The sequence below is a fragment of the Tachypleus tridentatus genome, chromosome 13 (assembly GCF_004210375.1).
Source record: "Tachypleus tridentatus isolate NWPU-2018 chromosome 13, ASM421037v1, whole genome shotgun sequence".
Taxonomy (NCBI): domain Eukaryota; kingdom Metazoa; phylum Arthropoda; class Merostomata; order Xiphosura; family Limulidae; genus Tachypleus; species Tachypleus tridentatus.
In genome coordinates, this window is record NC_134837.1 from 252,290,819 (window position 1) to 252,308,170 (window position 17,352).

A 17,352-nucleotide genomic window follows, 5' to 3' on the forward strand; every position below is an offset into this window, starting at 1 on the left:
AGCTTGCTTGTTTGAATTTCGCGCAAAGCTTGTTTGTTTGTTTTGGAATTTTGCACAAAGCTACTCGAGGGCTATTCTTTTATCAACGAAAAGTGGGATTGACCGTCACATTATAATGCCCCCACGGCTGGGAGGGCGATCATGTTTTGGCGCGACTCGGGCGCAAATCCGCGACCCTCAGATTGCGAAGGGCACGCCTTAACGCGCTAGGCCATCACGCAAAGCTACACGAGGGCTATCTGTGCTAGTCGTCCCAAATTTAGCAGTGTAAGACTAGAGGGAAGACAGCTAGTCATCACCACCCACCGCCAACTTTTGGGCTACTCTTTTACCAACGAATAGTTGGATTGACCGTCACATTATAACGTCCCCACGACTGAAAGGGCAAGCATGTTTGGTGTGACGTGGATTCGAACAAGCGAATCTCAGATTACGAACCAGGCGCCTTAACCACTTGGCTATGCCGGGCCTCATTAGTGATTAAAAGTTTGCAATTCAGTAGCATTTTATGCATTGGTGTAGTGTTAGATTCCATACCAGAGTCCTTCCAAAATTTCTGTTATACGTCTGACGTCACCATCAGATTAAAGAACTCGTATTCAAAATTTTATTTCCCTCTCTGGACTTTAGGTGCCGAAGCGCCGCTCATGTAGTACTGTACCACTTATTTTGTTTGTCATTAAGAACTATAAGAACTATAGAAACCTCGTTAGTTGTACTGAGTGTTGGTTGTTTTTGTTTCTTGTTATCTTTAGCTGTTGGATTGAGATAGATATTACTTATTTTGTGTTGTCAGTTTCAACAAAGTTTCCTCTCACAGGATTCGTCCTTGTTTCTTATCTTCCACGTCAGCTCTACTATCGACAGATCGATGTTTCTACAAGGCCAGCGAAACTAAGTTTGTTTGTGAATTATAGCTCGACATAACTATATCGGAATCTTGCTTATTTTTTAGACCATAAATAGAATAACACATTTTTTTCAACGTGAGTTAAAAAAAGGTTTGAATCAGAAAAGCATTTCGCAAATGTGGGATTTTGAATCACTCTGTACAAACCAAGACAAAAGCTACAGGCTTTCAATAATACATTTATTGATTTATGCTTATTGCTAGCGTGAGGTGTATGTAATTTCTGTGCCAAAATAAGTGGATTAAAATGAACGATAATTATACGCATTTAAAACCACGAGATAAATTACCACGTGTCTGATTTGTATACCAATGAATTGGGGTGGTGATCAATATTGTTTTATAACGGAAATTGTGCGTAGTCACAATTTGTTTTTTTTTTTAAATATCGCGCAAAGCTACACGAGGGCTATCTGCGCAAGCTGTCCGTAACTTAGCAGTGTAAGACCAGAGGGAAGGCAGCTAGTCATCACCACCCTCCGCCAACTATTGGGCTACTCTTTTACCAACGAATAGTGGGTTGACCGTTAACATTATAACTTCCCCACGGCTGAAAGGTCGAGCATATTTGAGGCGACATGGATTCGAACCCGCGACCTTCAGATTACTAGTCAAACGCCTTAACCCACCCGGCCATGCCGGGCCGACGTAGTCAGATCCATAATATTACCAGTTCCAAATATTGTTTAAATGTGTTATATCATTATGCGTTATGTTACAACAGTTAAAATCCTGAAAGAGGAAAGAGACATGGGTTTCATTACAAAACGTCAACGTAAAGAGAGAAAATGTATTTAATTTTGTAGAACATGATCGGTTTATTTGTTAAATTATTTTCTTTCATTTATTTCAATAAATAAAAGTGACAGAGAGGCCTAATATATTCTTTTATTCGTTCTTCCTGGTGTAACAAATCACCTTAGCCGAATGCACAGCACACCAGTGCTCGTTGAAAGAACGAACAGAATAAATAAAAAAATTATATTATGCTATTTCTTTCCAGTTCCAGAAAGGAAGCAGGCGAACCAGTGAAGAGTTACGCCTTCCTTCGACCACAAGAAATATTCAGCTGTATGAATTTCTGGAAGGATGGATGAGCAGGTGCTCATAAAAAGAGTGTTAAGACAGAAAATGAAGCAAATAATTAAAACAGGTCTCGCGTAGTGATGAAATGTAAACAGCTTGTTTGTTTTAGATGTATTGTTCTTTACCAATGAATACTAAGGTAATATTATGACAGAACATTGTGTCATTGCTACCTAAATATTCATTTATCAACAAAAATAATATTTATTAGTTCTTTACTAATTGGAATTTGGAGCTTTATCGGTGTTTGGTCTTGTTTTACGCGACCTGAGAGAAACGGGTTCTTTTCAGACATCTTCCTCCTGCCATTCATCAATACTGATGAAATGTGCAAACGTAAAATGTACGCTAATCCTGGTACTGGTGTGAAACTTATCTTCATTTGGTCATTTTAAAACTCGCAAACAGTGACTAAACAAGTAGATGTTTTATCAGTTTGTTTGTTTCTGTACACAAAATTGCACAAAGGGCTATCTGTGCTTTGCTCACCACGGGTATCGAATCACGGTTTCCAGCAGTGTAAGTCCACAGGCATATCACTGTCCCACTGGGGGCAGTGTTTACATATAAAACTCCTTTTATTATAATCTGAGGTCACGGGTTCGAATTTCTGCCACACCAAACATGCTCGCCCTTTCAGCCGTGGGGGCTTTATAATGTGACGGTCAATCCACTTATGCTAACGTCCTCTGCTGGCATAGCGGTAAGTCTCCGGATTTACAACGTTAAAATTAGCGATTTGATTCCCGTCGGTGAACTCAGCAGATAGCCCAATGTGGTTTTGTTATAAGAAAACACACACACCTTTATGGTAATTTAAACAAAACATTACATTACTGAGTAATGTAGGCGGACCTTTTATTGTACCTGTTGAGTCCAGTGCCGGATCAGGACGATAGTAGGTCCTAGGCACCTTCTGTTCGTAGGCCATACAAGACATATAAGTTAAACCAGATTAGGAAAATGTTCATGGATCCATAATTTTCGTAGGTCCTAGGTACTGTGCATACTGTGCCTGGTTCGAATCCCCGTCGCACCAAACATGCTCGCCTTTTCAGCCGTGGGGGCGTTATAATGTGACGGTCAATCCCACTATTCTTTGGTAAAAGAGTAGCCCAATAGTTGGCGGTGGGCGGTGATGACTAGCTGCCTTCCATCTAGTCTTACACTGCTAAATTAGGGACGACTAGCGCAGATAGCCCTCGTGTAGCTTTGCGCCAAATTCAAACCAAACCAAACCACTTATGTATAAGAATTACTTCCCCCTGGTTCACAGTTAGTTTAATTCATGCAGGAATCAAATCTGCGCCCTCTAGTAACACTGGAAATTGATTATTTGGAGTCTTCGTAAATTTGGAGTCCTAGTTAACTGCCTATTTTTCTACTTTTTAGCACCAGACGAGCTTATAAGCAACGAACTGCTTAAGAAATTGAACAACGTAGAATAAAAAATTATTAATTAACTTTGAGTGTGTGTTTGTGAGTTTTCTTATAGCAAAGCCACATCAGGCTATCTGCTGAGCCCATCGAGGTGAATCGAACCCCTGATTTTAGCGTTGTAAATCCTTAGACTTATCACTGTACTAGCGGGGGGCTATTAACTATGAGAGTTAATTAGGTAAAATATAATTAGGTATTTCCAGTAACAGCATGGGTTAAGCAATTAAGATGAATTAGAGTGTTACGAGTTCTGTTCCGTAAGACCTATTAAATGTACATTAGAACCCCAATACCTTATAAGTTTACTTGTTTGTTTTAGAGCAAAGCAACATTGAGGTTCTTGTTGTGTTCATCTCGGGGTACCGCACCTCGGATCTTAGCGTTGCAAGTCCGTACAGCTGTTGCTGTTCCACAAAGAGCACAGCATTTTGATTAAACTACTTCGAACTGAGAAAAACATAGTTTACACAAAAACATACATATATATCTATGTTTTAACCACTGAAATACATGCAATACCTACACGAAGGTACTAGTTTGTAACATAATTCTCCAGCTTAAGGACACTAGTGATACTGAGTGTTAACTAAAATCCTAATGAAAAGATGCAATAGGAAAATTTGTGGATGCACCTGTTTAACAATTTCTCATAACAGAATATAAGGATGTTATGAGAATCTATGGCGCTTCATGGCCACAACCTTGATCTGGTCGTATTTTCTTAGCAAGTGCCGATAGAGCGATGGCTCTGTCTACAACATGTTACGTAGAAGGCACGTAATTAGTCCTTGAGTAGGATAAATACACATACATATATATTTGGTTTTTTTTCCATCGCTTAGGGGCATTTCAGGTGTGAAGGCCTGCTGTTGCTATGCGAATCACAAGTAGGCTATTTGCACTCGTTTACCACTGTGGTTGTTTTTTGCTGCATAATCATTCTTATTCTTCCTAAACCCTTTGTCGTTTCTTCTGAGAAGGGTACTTCATTTGATTCACTGAGAAAGGTCTAAAGGATCTGTAGCAAAAGCGATGAGGAAACCTTTCTAATAAATAGATGTTTTTGTTGGTTTATTATAGCAAACAAAAGAGGGATCTTTAACGTTTGATATAAACAAATCATGAATATTTGATTGTAACACATCAGGACATTACAAGCATAGCTAATGGTAGCATCCATGGAAGATTAAGGAAAGACTTCCAACAGGAGGTTTCTTCATGATTACGTAACACTGAGATAATTTGATATGTTCAAAACTAGCCTTTAGCGCTACTTCGGCCAACCGAAGAAATATATTGGAAAAATAATTACCACGTACGATTATTGTCTTTTACATTTGTCATTGGACGTTACGACTAACGAAGAGAAATGTAAAGAAAACATGTTGTAAATTGTGACTATCATTACTAACCGTTGTTTAATTATTATATTGTTCATCACTATAACATGGAATGTAACATTGGTTGATTACTATATTGTTACATTCCATCACCATAACATTGGTTGATGACAATATTGTTGGTATATCATCACTATAACATTGGTTGATTGTGATATTGTTTGCACTTCATCACCATAAAGTTAGTTGATTATTACATTGTTTGCACTTCATCACTATAAAATTGGTTAATTATTACATTATTACATTCCATCACTATAATATTGGTTAATAACCATATTGTTAGTATATCATCACTATAACATTGGTTGATTGCCATATGGTTTGCAGTATATTTGAAAGTTTGGAATGTTTTACTTCATAACCTCTATATAAGAAACCATCAACTTAATTACACTGAATAAAGTAGAAGATGTTACTGCTGTTATTAGTTCTGTAGCAGTGTTTCTAAACTCTAGTTTATTGCAATTCGTTTAGTTTTTTCTTAATATCAAAAACCACTATGGTTCTCTGTTGTAGTCCATAATTTTGAACTGTTGACCAAAAGGAAGGCAACAACTGACATCATCCGCAGCCAAATCCTGGAAAACTCTTTTACCAACGAATAGTAGGATTAACGTCAAATTATAATGCCCCCACCAATGAAAACGCGGATATAAACGTGGCTGGGTTTCGATTCCGCGACGCGCAGTCGAGTACCCTAGCTGTCAAGTCATAGGTGGCCACTCTTTTACGTGTCATAGTGTTAAGTCCTTGCTAAAATGTAAGTCATTATTCACATGTAGGATCTTCTGATCATTTTAGCTTTCCTAGGAGTCATATCACAAACACAAGTAGAAGATAAAGACAATTTTGTAAGTTGAAGTATTAGTCTTATACTGCTAAATTAAGGACGGCTCGGTGCAGTGGGCTAACAACCTACTCACTTAAATACTTGTTGAGGAATCCGCAAGCGATTGCGGCCCTATGGAATCTAATGGTGATAACTAACTAACTAACAACAAAACGGTAAACATCGTGCTCTCTGAGTAATCTCCATGTTTCAAAAAGAAAGTTATTTTGATGACAGATCGTTCAATAATACGGCATAGCAAAACTTGCTAGATTTGCTTACATTAAGAAATAAATTATAATAAATTGTTGACTGGTTGGTAAAGCCAAATCTGGTCTAATATCGAGCTTTCTTTAGTTTCATCTTATTATTGCAATATTGTTTTCTTTTTAATTTCGCGCAAAGCTACTTGAGGGCTATCTGTGCTAGCCGTCCCTAATTTTACAGTGTAAGACTAGATGGAAGGCAGCTAGTTATCACCACCCACCCACAAGTCTTGGATTACTCTTTTATCAACGCATAGTAGGATTGACCGTCACATAATAACGTCCACACGGCTGAAAGGGCGAGCATGTTTGGTGTGACGATGATTCGAACCGGCGACCCTCGGATTACGAGTCGAGTGTCTTAAGCACCTGGCCATGCCGGGTCTTATTGTAATATTAGAAATATTCATATATTGAGATTATAATTAACACTGGCAGGTACTGTAACATGAGGGGGGGGAGCACAAGGATGCAAGATTTGGTTTGGGGGGAATAGAAAGTTTAATAGTTTCATATCAGTGGGAGTCACAATGTAGATAATTTTAAACTCTTAAAAGACTGAATTGTTATCTCTCAGATGGGGAGGGGGCTGCTGGTGGACAGAGCTCTCCAGTGGGGTCTGCTCCCACGATACTCTACTGGAAAAGTCACCACACTGCAGAAGGGTTTCTACGACAGTCATAGCTGACCACGAAAAGCAGATAGCATGTGGTCTTGGAACGAATAGTTTATTAACCGTTTACGACCAGCGAGGTCACCATACTGAGTTATCTTATGTTTCGAGTGCAGTATTAACAGCGTTTTTGTGTAATTTTCTTCGTATATCTTACGAGACACTCTGTAATCAACAAATTCATGGGCCTACAAGCTCTTTGATGTATCTATAAGTTTAACAAAAATGTGTTTTAACATCGTGTGAGTGAACGTTAGTTCTGTCGTTAACTCTGTTGGCTGTTAGATAATTTTAATGTTCTATCAACTTAATGTACATTTCGAATTTCTTGAGACATCTTACCTGTATTACATGTGTGGGGACAGAACTAAACCTTTCAAAAAAAAAAATTTTTTTTTTGGGGGGGTGTGTGATCAAAAATCAAGCTCGTAATACGAAAGGTTCAATAAAGAGAAAGTTCTAGGTGTCGTTACAAATTTAACTTTATGATATAAAAATATAAAACATTGATATAACTAGGACAGACATAAAAAATCGTTGCTTGTAAAGTATGTAGATTATAATGTTGGTCAAACGTGCCCGTGTCTTAGTGACTGGTAAATGCAGAAACATAAACCACACCGCAGTGGTGATTCACCGACTAAAACCTAAGAAAATATAATTAAGTATTAGTAGTTGACAAATGTCCTCGAGTCTGTAATGCCCTATAGGAAAAATTAAGATTTGTTGTGTGTGGCTAGTTGTAGAAAGGAAATTTTTCGTAATGAAACGTGAAAGCTTGGAGAAAGAAGGGAATATATACAACAAAATATATCATTGGTGGTGACGAGTCAAACTTCTTGTCGGAACCCAGCCTCCTGAATAATCAGTCATGCGTATAGACAGCATTACAAAAGCTGGAATATTTAGGTTCTAGATCAATAAATATTTTCAAGCGATAAACGAAATTTGAAATTTTCCGTCCAAATTTCAATTATATACTAATGCATATCTTTGGACTTTCATAAACTATAGCTGTAATGTTTGATATTCATGTATTAACTGCCACAGTTACGAACGTATGATCGGAAATTACTATTACATTTGATGATTTTTAGATGTTCCATAATTTTATTTTAATCTTGGGTTTTGTTAAAATTCAGCATGAAGGACATTAAATGGCATTTACATGTGCTAATAATTTCATCAGATTAATCGCCACAGCAGCTTTTGCTATTGACGCTCTAATCTCGACTGTAACTTTGGGTAAAAGATTCGATTAGAGAGGATAACTTTTAACCTTTGGAACTACCATGACGTCAACTGTGGCAGATTTCTCCTTCTGTGAATTATATGTACCAATATGCCTTAAAATTAAAAGCAAGTTAAGTCAGATAATAAGATTAGGCAACAGTGACGTGGTTGAAACACCGTCTTATAACATCTGATTTAGCAGAAAATGATTTCCAGCTGCCTCTTGAAGTATCAGCTTTCGTCAGTTATTAGTATCACCTTTTAAATTTAACAAAATCTGCTATTTTGAATTTGCTTGTTTATTTAGTATATAGAAATCATGCTTAGTCCATCTGGTGTGAAATAACTATAACGTTTTCTGAGAGTACATCTTCGAGTCAAAGATTTTGGTCATATACCTTTAAAATATTGTGCAGGGTACAATTTTCCCAAACTTTAGAACTTATGTCATAAAATTTTTAATAATTTTGCATTACTAAAAGCAGTTAAAGAATTTAAAACAATTCTTTTTCTTTGAGCTTATTTGTTTTCAACTCAAAATTACACAATGGACAAGTTGCGCTTTATCAATCAAATGGATTGATCAATCAAGTTTTTAAACTTACTGTTGACCACCAGAGAACCACTACCTTTTAAAGCTCGTCTTTATTTTCTGAATGCAATTCCTTCTTAAAATCAAAATAATTATATAACTTACAACCTATTACAAAGATTCACGTTACAGCTCCAACAGTAAATATACAATTTCATTAATTATGATAACGTTCGAATAATATTTAGCCCTCCAACGATAATTATACATCTACCACAATTCTGATAATCTGTAGCACCTGAAGCAAGTTATTGAATAACTACACTTCACGCCGTTGTAACTAAAAGCGTTGACAATGAAATTAGCATTGCTTTTTTCCATTTAGAAATAATAATTTTTGTAACTTTTGTTTTTCCACACTAGGATCGCTAGTTTCGCAGTTGATGAGTTAATGGCGTATCATGTGTGAAATTTCTCATTGCATACAGTTATGAAAATAAATCAAAGGCTAGTTTAAAAGTGGTTTAGTGTGATAACTAACTTAAATATCTTTTAATATTTTAATTAATTAAATTTGAGTAAATCGGTGTTAGGTGGAGAGTAGAGTAACTTTTCCTCGTGTGAACATTGACCATTTTATGACCTGAAGAAGATTACAGTGTATGAAAGCAAAAATACCGTTAGCGAATTACTGCTTCAACCAGTTCATAAAGTAAGGACTGTTACATCTGTAGAGGACCCGGCATGGCCAGATGGTTAAGGGGTTCGACTCGTAATCCGAGGGTCGCGGGTTCGCGCCCGCGTCGTGCTAAACATGCTCGCCCTCCCAGCCGTGGGGGTGTATAATGTGACGGTCAATCCCACTATTCGGTGATAAAATAGTAGCCCAAGAGTTGGCGGTGGGTGGTGATGACTAGTTGCCTTCCCTCTAGTCTTACACTGCTAAATTAGGGACGGCTAGCACAGATAGCCCTCGAGTAGCTTTGTGCGAAATTCCAAAACCAAACCAAATATGTTCGCCATTTCAGTCGTGGGGTCGTTATAAAGTGACGGTGAATCCCACTATTCGTTGATAGAAGAGTAGCCCAAGAGTTGGCGGTGCATGGTAATGACTAGTTGCCTTCTTTCTAGTCTTACACTGCTAAATTAGGGACGGCTAGCACAGATAGCCCTTGTGTAGCTTTGTGCGAAATTCAAAAACAAACCAAATAATACGTGTGTAGATAATTTTTCTTGCTGTAATCCTCGATTACAGTAAAAGTAAATAGACTGCTATGATTATTTCTTGTTAGACCACTTATATCCTCCCATTTTTATACATTGTTTGGTTTATTGTAAAGGCACACAATGGGTTATTTGCTTTCTATCCACGAAGAGAAATCGAGCCACGGACTTCAGCGTTGTAACTCCATAAGCTTATCGCTGACCTACTGGAAGACCTCGTTATCCTAAACGGTCAAAAAAAAAAAAAGTTAATTAACATAACCATTCAATAAAATCTGTATTGTATGAACACACAGCCTTCCAGTGGCTCAGCGGTATGTCTGCGGGCTTACAACGCTAAAAACCGGGTTTCGTTACCCGTGGTGGGCAGAGCACAAATAGCCCATTGAGTAGCTTTGTGCTTAATTCAAAAACAACAACATGAACACACCTGTTTTTTGTTTTTGTTTTTCAGATTTGGATAGAAAAAAATTTTGTGCGTCCAAAAAGAAGTTATACAGCAATCATGACAAGAATAGAAGACATAGGAAGTCCAACTTATTCATTTTTAAATAAATTATATGTTTATATATATATTTAACCTGGATCACGTTTCTTGCAAACAGTTACACTAAGTGATAGAAGGAATTGTAAGTTGCAAACGTGTGTAAGTTACTATATCTGGCCGCTAGAAAATCAAACTGTTATAAAAAATATCGTCTTTTGGGATTGATTGGAAAAACACGTGTTTAATTTCGTCATTTAGAGTAAATTAACCGTGCCAGGATTAGAGCACAACAAACTTCCAAACTAACGTATTACAAGGCCAGTTATATACATCCACCTCATTGGATCCGCGACACTAGGTGGATGTAATGACGTCAGAATGAGAGTGTTGAAATTTTGATCACTGTTTGCAAGTGCACAAAATAAAATAAAAACAATTATTCACTGGATACGGGGACGTTAAACAAACGACATTGTTTTTTTAATTATTCTGGTTATTTCCTACTTATAAGAAAGAACAGTTTCCGATCATTTTCTCCCTTAAATTGTTTTTACTTCTCGTTTTCTGGCAAGGTCAGGGTTTATGGTTGATTAGTTAGTTAGTTATCACCATTAGATTCCATCTAGGAACATAGGGCCGCAATCGCTTGCGGATTCTTCAACAAGTACTTAAGTGAGCCCACTGCACCGAGCCGTCCCTAATTTAGCAGTGTAAGACTAGAGGGAAGGCAGCTAGTCATCACCACCCGTCGCCAACTCTTGGGCTACTCTTTTTTACCAACGAATAGTGGGATTGACCACACATTATAACGCCCCCACGGCTGGGAGGGCGAGCATGTTTGGCGCGACGCGGGCTCGAACCCGCGACCCGCGGATTACGAGTCACACGCCTTACGCACTAGGCCATGCCAGGCCCTTTTTTGGTTCATTGATAAATATAAATTCCGTTCTCGACTAAATACAAAATTGCTTGAAACTAAGGAAAGATATTAATATTAAACTGTTTTTATACATAAGATTGTTTTGCTAGTGACGTTATACATTGTGCAAATTACTGGTTATGCAGATGATATGGTAACTTCTAATTGTGCAGAATACTATAGTAGCTATTGTTACTGAAGCTGATACGAGTTACATAAAGTAGAAATTATTGGTGTATTAGTAAATATAACAAATACTGACCATGTAGAATACTACAGTAATTGTTGGTCTTTTTGTAACCAAATCTGCTATTGTTTTTAGAAAGTAAAAGAAACTGAGTATGTCATTAAATATAGAAAATTCTGTTAGATCATAAGGGCTCAAAGGTTAACGTGTCAGGCGTTCGCCCACCTTAAGTAAAAGAAAATCGTGCTCGGCATATTGGTGCCTTGAGTGTGTTATAAAGGGTATAGCCAAATCCCACTGTTCAGTAAGTTTGTTTGTTTATTTTGAATTTCGAGCAAAGCTTCGCGAGGACTATCTGTGCTAGCCGTCCCTAATTTAGCAGTGTAAAACTAGAAAGAAAGCAACTAGTCATCACCAACCACCGCTTACTCTTGGATTACTCTTTTACCAACGAATAGTGGGATTGACAGATACTTTATAACGCTACTACGGCTGAAAGGACGAGCATGTTTGGTGTGACGGGGATTTGAGCCCGCGACCCTCGGATTATGAGTCGAGTTCCTTGACAATCTGGCCATCCCGAGTCAATTATTCAGTAAGGCAAGAGCAGTCAAAGAACTGTCGCTGTTCAATAGCCGCCTTCTCTCTAGTCTATTAATTCATAATTTTGAATGACAAGCGCAGGGTACAGAGACTGGACACCATCTTGGAAGAACAGCAATAAATAATAAAATTCCTGTAAAGGAGGACACCAAAACCTAAAATTAGACCACTGGATAAGTTTTAATGTCTTATTTATGCACTTTACAGCATTGTTTGTCTTTATAAAAAGACACACACACGATATCACAAGATACGAATACAGCGTGCAGTGTTCTTATTTTCCTTTGGCTAATGGAATGCCTTACTCTTATGTTTCTAAGTCTAATAGTCCGTGATTAGTTGTTTCTGTTTCTTAAAAGTAAAAAGTTCTGTTGATTTTGTATAGCCTTCACACTCGCCAACATTCTGTATCCATGCTTTCATGTTTTTTAAAAAATATTGTTGGCATTATATCTGTAAAAGAAACCCCAACAGAGGTAGACCTCTGAAACGACAAGACCAAAGGGTCTTTATCCTCTAACTTTTTAAACATGGGACAACACTGGCCTCCTAGTTTTAACCTGTTCAGTGCCGCAGACGAGATGACTCGTCCAAGCCGATCGGTAACACAGTGCCACGGACGAGTTAATTCATTCTCAAAAATACCTAACTTCAACGCTAGATGCCAGAACCATACATGCATTTGACCTACTTACAAACTGTTTCACTTTCGATCCAAAATGGTGTCACGAAAAACGTTACAAAATGAAGAAGCATTAGAGTTGTATAGTAGCAGCTGAAATACTTGGCAGTCAACAGGTTAATAACCTGAACTCAAGTAAATGTATAAACAATGTACAAGAATAGCGGCGAAAAGTTTTAAACACATATGTGATACAAAACTATGACTACTCACCGCATTACCTGCCTAATTTGAATTACGCAACACCTTCCGGTAAGCTGTTTTTGCTCTGTTCACCACTGGATATCAAACCCAGAAGTTTAGAAATGTGGTGATGGTGGATGTCAAACGAAAGGAAGGTATTACGTCACTGAAGAGAGCTGCTAATGTTTGGCTACTATGTTCGTTTTACAAAACAAAATATGAACAGTGCCCATCCCATGCTTGGCATGGCCAAGTGGTTAAGGCGCTCGACTCACAATCTGAGAGGCGCGGATTCGAATCCCCATCACACCAAACATGCTCGCCCTTTTAGCCGTAGGTGCATTATAATGTTATGGTCAATCCCACTATTCGTAGGTAAAAGAGTAGTCCAAGAGTTGGCGGTGCATGGTAATGACTAGTTGCCTTCCTTCTAGTCTTACACTGCTGAATTAGGAGCCCACTTGTACATACTGATATGAAGCATCAATAATTATTTGTCTGATGTCGTCATGCACGGCCATCTCTGTCTAAAGATCGTTCATCTTGGCAATAATCCTGCAGAGTAGTTTCCATTGCAAAGAACTCTGTCGTTACGCTGTCATGTCCAAAACACATCACTACTTCCTAAATGCTTTTCATATATCATCTATTAGAGCCCGTTTGTAAAGTATGATTGCCCCAATATCCATAGACGACTAGTTGTAGTATGTCTCTGTCTGGAATAAAGTGAATACTTGTTTTAATCTACAATTGCTTGAGATATATAACTATAAAACGGATATATCGCAGAAAAAAAAACTTGTGTAGACATGACTTTGTTTGCTCTCGAGATGAAGATCATTCTTGATCATACTGCCTAGGGCATGTGGACTGCTTTTGCCACTGATCATTGTGTTCGCGGTTTCTTATATGTTACAATACTCTACACTTTGCCTACCACAGTGGTGCACGACTTGTTGGAAATCTCTTTCTATATGATCTTGGAGTCCTAAATTGATACATATTTTTTTATTTTCCAATAACATTGACTACCTCGACTTGGAAATTCAAAACACTCGATATATGTTATGTATAAACACACACACACACAAAACATAAATATACATATATATATACTTTCTTCAACAAAGCCCCCAGCTAGTACAGATTATCCCCTCGGATAGCAGAAAGCCCGATGTGGCATTGCTATAAGACAAACATACTCTTTAACAAGAAACAATTAATTTCCAAATTATATATATTTTGTTTCGGACATTCTTGGTCTCACTTGGTAAATTCTATAAACTGCATTTTAGATTTTCTTGAGCTAACATTAAAAGTTTTATGTTATAAGTGACTCCTTCTTTCTTGTTCAATATGTGTGTTCCGATTGAGACTCATCTGAGCTACAAAAATATCCATAAACTGCTTGATGTTATAAACTCTTTTTCTGCCTTGAAATTATGTAAAATGAAGTTAAGATACATCTTCATCTTGGGTCAAGGAATTCAGTTCGTCCGTGGCCTTATTTAGCATACATTTACAACATAAACAACTTACTGATAGACAGTATACGTTCACACGAAACGACCTCGTCAAGCTTGTTCTAACACTTTCTTTTGGGTCTCATCAACCGTTTGGTGCCTTGTCTCGTCATACAAGGTCATTATTGATGGGAACAATTATAGCAGGCACGCTTGCTCCTATAAAGTATGAAGATACAACGTGTGTTTCATTACAGACTGTCTCACCTCTCCAGTAAACTGGACATTTGCCCTGAACCCCACACAAGGATGGTCCCCCAATGATATGACTTTTAATGAACTTCTGAGTTTTCGCATCCCGCTAGTACAGCGGTATGTCTCCGGACTTACAACCCTAAAATCAGGGGTTCGATTCCCCTCGGTGGGCTGAGCAGATAGCCCGATGTGGCTTTGCTATAAGAAAAAACACGTTCTGAGTTTTCTTGTTGTTATGGGACTCCAGGTACTGAATTATGTCTGGGGCTCCCTAATGACTAAGACCAAGCTTGTATTTTCATGAATACATATGAATATAAAGAAGTCAATCATAGGAACAGATGCGGTAATTACCGTTCTCTGCTCACAAGGAAGGTTAGAGGAATATGACAGTAAAATAATTGTTGTATTGTATGATTTTAAAGCCATAACGTAAAACAGCAATGATAGTTTATATACTGTTGCATTTACACTTCAGAACAATCCAAGAGCTCTCAGGCGATCTTCAGTAAACCCTCTTCCCACAAATATACCAGGAAGCAAACCTGTTTTGACCAAGAAAGTGTTAAAAAGTTCTAAGAACATTTGATTATTGTTTGTTTGTTCCTTTTTAAACTTCGTGCAAAACTACTCGAAGGGCATCTGAGCTAGCCGTTTCTAATTTGACAGTGTGAGACTAGATGGAAGGTAACTGGTCCTAATCACCCACTGCCAGCTTTTGGGCTATTCTTTTACCTACTAATAGTGGGATTGACCATAACTTTATAATGTCCTCATGGTTTAAAGCGCGAACATGTTTGGTGTGACGAGGATTCGAACCCGCGACCTTCAGATAACCAATCCTAACTACCTGGCCATGTCGGCCCTGCTATTTCTTGGAATACTCTTGTCAGGCCTAATAGTGAGATTGGACCGTTACTCTTATAACACACGCACATCCACAAAGTACGGAAGAAGTTTTTATTTGTTGTTGTTAAAGTGATGAGAACCTTAATTTTCATATCCATAGTCTTCAAACTCTAATCACTTGGTTACTCTCAGCTAACCAGTAAGATAACCCGCGTTATTGAAATGTGTCTCAGAAGGAAAAAGTAAAACACGAAAATGAGAAAAAGAATTTTTGATGTACAAATGTTAAAGTTTATTAAGAGGGAAAATGTTATTTAAAGACTTTGTCCAAACTATTAAGAAACGTGAATTATTTAAAGAAAACTTCAATGTGCCTGAAATATCTGATATGAAGTTTTGTTTTTACGGATAAATGCTAGTTATACTCAATCAATTAAGGAGGGCAGTTTCTTCTCTGTATGTTATTACTGTTGTAAATACAGTAAATTTCTCTTGTTACAATTGCTAATCTTTGATCATCACAAAGCAACTGTTTTCCACTGGAATAGAAGAAGTGATTTTGGATTGGTCACGCAACTAAATATGTTTTGTTTATTTCTTTTGAATTTTCGCGCAAAGCTACACGAGGGCTATCTGCGCTAGCCTTTCCTAATTTAGCAGTGTAAGGCTAGAGGGAAGGCAGCTAGTCACCACCACCCACTGCCAACTCTTGGGATTTTCTTTACCTACGAATATTGGGATTGACCATGAGCTTACAACGCCCTCAACGCTGAAAGGGCGAGCATGTTTGGTGTGATGGTGATTCGAACCCGAGATCCTCAGATTACGAGTCGAGCGCCCTAACCATTTGGCCATACCAGGCCGTAACTTAAAAATAATGTGCAAAGCATGCCATTGTTGGAGGAAGGAGGGGTCTGGGTACATGCTTACCCAGGAAAATTTTGAAAAACAGGTGCCCCTAAGACTGAATTTATGTTTTAGTTTTACTGTAATTTATTGGAAGTAATCATTTGCAAGCATTTCTTTACGCTTCACCAAAATAGGTGATCACTGGCACTTATACTCAGTTAGCTACAATTATGTACATTTGCAGGTCACACATGTAATTTATTACACATTGCTGTGCTGATTCACACACATACTATTATAAGCTTCTCCTTACCTTTAAACATTTTTTGAAGTGCAAGTTAAAATTTAAAAAATTCCACGGTTACTGTGAAAACACGTTGGTCCGACTACTGTTCGGTCTGCCGGAAGTGCTCCGGCTCAAATTTGTTTCCTTGTTACACCTGCTACATTTTGCTGTGACGGATCTGACTACAATAATACAACTACAATAATGAGGTTACTTTTAAATACATTTGTTTTTCTTGTATTGTTGTTATTGTTAGTAAGTGATTTTGTTCTTAGCTCTGTTACCTAAAATATTTAAAGAATAACTCTGAAAGAAGGTCAAAATATAATTAAACTAGTTCACAAAACCTTGTTAGTGTCGGTTGGTTAAAGTCACAGCAGAATTTCATATTGCTCTGTTTTGCTGCTTTTACATATTGTATTGTTTCTTTCTGTTAAATAACACATTCATAGAATTTGCACTTTTACGGATACTGTTTAACAGTACGGTACAGTATAAGTTGAATGATTTTAAAGAATGTTTCTTGAAAATTGTTATTATTTCAGCAGTCAAGGATACGAAACAGTTTTGTTGAGGTACTTCTAACCATGTATACGACACACATAACAGTGAAATTCAAAGGAAATATTTTTATCTCGCTGCTGATGGTTGGGCTCGTGACAAGCAAGTTTATACTGTTTGTAGTTAAGTACAAGGCTACACAATGGACTATCTGTGCTCTGGCCACCAGCGGTACCGAAACCAGGTTTCTAGCGTTATAAGTCCGCAGATTTTCCACTGTGCAACTGGTGGGGAGCGCGGGGGAGGCAGTAGGTTTATAGTTTTATTGCTGAGATATTTTTTTATAATATATATGCGTATGAAAACAATGCCGCCTAATATCAGGGGTTCGATTCTCCTCAGTGGACTCAGCAGGTAGCCCAATGTGGCTTTGCTGTAAGCAAATACACATACACAAACAATGTCGCATTAAGGGACCAGTGGGCTCTAGGC